Here is a 4,980-nt window from a genome sequence, read left to right as displayed (position 1 = left end):
CCTTAACATGTGAGTGAAGATTTTTAATTTACATTTATTTTATTTTATTTGGTTTAAGTGAGTAAAATGTAAAATTGTAAAGTTTGACTCAATGCGATATCTGTAAAAGCCAATATCTCTGTGACACAAGCTAAAGTCACTACTCAAATAGAGCCTTGTAATTCAAAGCTCACGCCCTCTTGTGTAAAAGCCTTAGTTACAGGTACAGTGTGGTGGACAACAGCTGAGAATAGCATGTGATGTGGTCAGCTCACTGGAGACTGATTGATTGATTGGATGTGCCAGCCAATCAACAATGACCAACACAGAGTGAGCTAGGAGTAAAGCTTTTAAAGACCAACAGCACACTGACCCCCTATCATGCAGGATATTAAAGACCAACAGCACACTGACCCCCCTATCATGCAGGATATTAAAGACCAACAGTCTTTGTATACAGTAAGTCCTGGCGAACCTAAAAGGTGCACCAGCTTCCGTGCAATGCCAGGAATGAGAGATGGAGAGAAGAGACATTTCTAGAAAATGGCACACCTCCTCATCTTGGGGCATAATTACTTTCGGCACGCAAGCAGTTCTGACATTGTCAACACATTACTTGCTTGCTGGAAATGTGTGTGTGTGTGTGTGTGTGTGTGTGTGTGTGTGTGTGTGTGTGTGTGTGTGTGTGTGTGTGTGTGTGTGTGTGTGTGTGTGTGTGTGTGTGTGTGTGTGTGTGTGCGTGTGCGTGTGCGTGTGCGTGCGTGCGTGTGTGTGTCAATGAATGTACAGTGGAACAACAATACAATCATCAAATTAGCTGATGACACAGTAGTGGTGGGCCTGATCTCTGCCAACGACGAGAGGGCCTACCTGGAAGAGGTAGAGAATCTGTGGCAGTGGTGTCAGGAGAACTGCCTCTCCCTGAACGTCATCAAAACAAAAGAGATGATTGTGGACTTCAGGAGGTCGGGGGTCAAGGACTACAGCCCTCTCAGCATCGACGGGGCACCGGTTGAGAGAGTGAACAGTTTCAAGTACCTCGGAGTCCACATATCCGAGGACTTGACATGGACCACACACATTGACAGTGTTGTGAAGAAGGCACGGCAATGCCTCTACTTCCTCAGGCACCTAAGGAAGTTCCAAGTCAGTCAGAAGATCCTTAAGAACTTCTACTCATGCACAATAGAGAGCATCCTGACTGGCAATATCACCTCCTGGTTTGGGAATAGCACTGCACAAGACCGTAGCAGACTACAGAGAGTGGCCCGTTCAGCCGAACGCACAATTGGAGGGGGGCTTCCCACTCTCCAGGACATTTACAACAAGTTTCAAGTTTCTTTAATAGTTGTCATACAGAAGTACAGAATACTTTCATACAAAATGCTTCTTACTGTTACGCTCCAGAGACTGTGCTAGACAAGATAGTATCAAATAACATAGTATAGCATGTAATTTAGAAGAAGAAAATGAGGTCACAGTGTTCGGTATAGACATATGTACAATGTTCTGAGTTACCATATAATATACAATACTATGCAGTGTACTAATGTACAGTACTATCTAGTGCAAAGCAGAAATGGGATGAGGTACAATTTAGGTACAATTTACAGTAAGGTGTACGAGTTGTAGTGCAATCCTTCATCAATAAATATAAAGTGTGGGGAGTGGGTGCTACAGTGTGTTTGTTTAAAGTGGGTGTGTGCTATAAAGTGTGTGGAGTGGGTGCTACAGTGTGTTTGTTTAAAGTGAGTGTGTGCGTGTGGATGTGTGTGCTATGTGCGTTTGGTGGTTGTTGTTGTGTAGTGTTCATTCATTGTTCGTTTAGCAGCCTGATGGCCTGGGGATAGAAGCTTCTTCTGAGTCTTTCTGTGCTCGCCTTGAGACTCCTGTATCGCTTGCCTGACCGCAGCAGTTCAAAGAGGCAGTTGTTCGGGTGACTGGAGTCTTTAATGATTCTCTTAGCCTTGCCCTTGCAACGCTTGTTGTAAATGTTCTGGAGGGTGGGGAGCCCCCCTCCAATTGTGCGTTCGGCTGAACGTGTCACTCTTTGTAGTCTGCTTCGGTCTTGTGCAGTGCTATTCCCAAACCAGGAGGTGATGTTGCCGGTCAAGATGCTCTCTATTGTACATGAGTAGAAGTTCTTAAGGATCTTCTGACTGACTTGGAACTTCCTTAGGCGTCTGAGGAAGTAGAGGCGTTGTCGTGCCTTCTTCACAACACTGTCAATGTGTGTGGTCCATGTCAAGTCCTCGGATATGTAGGCTCCGAGGTACTTAAAGCTGTTGACTCTCTCAACCGGTGCCCCGTCGATGCTGAGGGGGCTGTAGTCCTTGACCCCCGACCTCCTGAAGTCCACAATCATCTCCTTTGTTTTGCTGACGTTCAGGGAGAGGCTGTTTTCCTGGCACCATCCCGCAAGGACCTTGACCTCTTCCAGGTAGGCCCTCTCGTCGTTGGCAGAGATCAGGCCCACCACCACTGTGTCGTCAGCAAATTTGATGATTGTATTGTTGTTCCACTGTACATTCATTGACACACACACGCACGCACGCACGCACACGCACACGCACACGCACACACACACACACACACACACACACACACACACACACACACACACACACACACACACACACACACACACACACACACACACACACACACACACACACACACATTTCCAGCAAGCAAGTAATGTGTTGACAATGTCAGAACTGCTTGCGTGCCGAAAGTAATTATGCCCCAAGATGAGGAGGTGTGCCATTTTCTAGAAATGTCTCTTCTCTCCATCTCTCATTCCTGGCATTGCACGGAAGCTGGTGCACCTTTTAGGTTCGCCAGGACTTACTGTATACAAAGACTGTTGGTCTTTAATATCCTGCATGATAGGGGGGTCAGTGTAGGCCCTCTCGTCGTTGGCAGAGATCAGGCCCACCACCACTGTGTCGTCAGCAAATTTGATGATTGTATTGCTACTCCGCTGAGCCACACAGTCGTGTGTGTACAGGGAGTAGAGGAGGGGACTCAGAACACAGCCCTGGGGGGCCCCTATGTTGAGGGTGATGGATGAGGAGGTGCAGTTGCCTGCTCTCACCACCTGGGGTCTGCCAGTCAGGAAGTCCAAGACCCACTGGCAGAGGTCATAGTTCAAGCCCAGGTTCCTGAGCTTGGCTATGAGTATGGAGGGGACTATGGTATTGAATGCTGTAGTCGATGAATAGCGGTGCATGGAGAATTATCAAAGACTCCAACCACCCAAACAACTGCCTCTTTGAACTGCTGCGGTCAGGCAAGCAATACCGGAGTCTCATGGCAAGCACAGGAAGACTCAGAAGAACCTTCTATCCCCAGGCCATCAGAATGCTAAATGACAATAACACTATGTAACAACCATCAAATGTACGCACAGCACACACATCCACACGCACACACTCACTTTAAACAAACAACTCACTGCAGCACCCACTTTACCCACTTTAGAACACCTAAACACACTTTATATTTATTGGTAAAGAATTTGCACTACAACCCATACCTCATTACACCTTACTGTAAATTGTACCTCATCCCATTTCTGCTGTATAGTATATTGTATGGTAACTCAGATACTTCTACTCTGCATTGTACATTGTATATATGTATATACTGAACACTTTTGTCCACGTACTTGACTTCTATTTTATACTTGCTATACTTATTTTATACTTATCTATTTTTGTCTAGCACAGTCTCTGGAGCGTAACAGAAAGAAGCATTTTGTATAAAAGTATTCTGTACTTCTGTATGACAACTAATAAAGAAACTTGAACTTGTATTGATAAATACATTTATTACAAATGATACTTCAGAAGTCATGTTATTTCCTCATTGTGAATGTGCTGCGTGATTGTTGCTCGAAATTCTCCTGCTGTGTGGGTTCTCTCATTCATAACAATGGAAGCAATAACAGCAATAACAAGAATAATAAGAGCTTAATTCCCTCTCCCTCATTTCGGGTTTATTTCCCCCCCTTCCTGATATCTGCCAACAGCGCTGGCAGGTGCAGACTGCTCCGCGAGCAAACTGCGCTGGAGCAAATCAGAAGAAAATTGCACACCTATGGGCGTGTTTGCGCTAGTATCTCATCCGCACAATGTCCTTAGTAAATGGCTCGCAAAGACGGAGCAGTTAAGGGTGCTATTAGCACCGCGCAATCCATTCTTTGTGAATTTGCCCCTCAGTGTTCAGGTTAACAGAGCATGAGGTGAGCAGGACCTTTAAGAAAGTGAAAGCAGCAGGACAAGACAGCATCCCCGGTTGCGTCCTAAAAGTCTGTGCCAACCAACTGGCCCCGGTATTCACTGACATATTCAACCTGTCCTTAGAACAGTCTGTCACCCACACACACCTATTTGAAAAAGTCCACTATTGTCCCTGTACCCAAAAAACCCACGCCCACTTGCCTCAATGACTATCGCCCTGTAGCTCTCACCTCCATAGCCATGAAGTGAGAAGCTACTGAAGGGCTACATCTGTTCCTCCCTCCCCAACACCCTGGACCCCCTGCAATTTGCATACTGCCCCAACAGGTCCACGGAGGACGCCATAGCCCATGTGCTACACACGGCAGCATCACACCTGGACAAGAGGTAGGGGAACTATGTGAGAATGCTATTCATTGACTACAGTTCAGCATTCAATGCCATAGTCCCCTCCAAGTTCATCGGCAAGCTCAGTGATTGAACTACGACCTCTGCCAGTGGGTCTTGGACTTCCGCGTCTATACTTTCCGTAGCCGCATTTCTGGCAGACGCTCTCTGATTGGCCACTGTTGCCCAATCGCGTGACGAGCTGTGTCTTTGCCCATTTCCACGTCGAACAGCCTGCAAACTACCTGGCGTTCTATCGCCATGCTCTAAGACAAACTCTAACCGTAACCAACTTCGAAAGAGTGCCTAAGCTTAACCGTCGAAAGAACTTGCCGTCACGCTCTAAGACAAACTCTAACCGTAACCAACT

The sequence above is a fragment of the Notolepis coatsorum genome (assembly GCF_963971535.1).
Source record: "Notolepis coatsorum genome assembly, chromosome: 5".
NCBI classification, from domain to species: domain Eukaryota; kingdom Metazoa; phylum Chordata; class Actinopteri; order Aulopiformes; family Paralepididae; genus Notolepis; species Notolepis coatsorum.
This window is presented reverse-complemented; position numbering follows the sequence as displayed.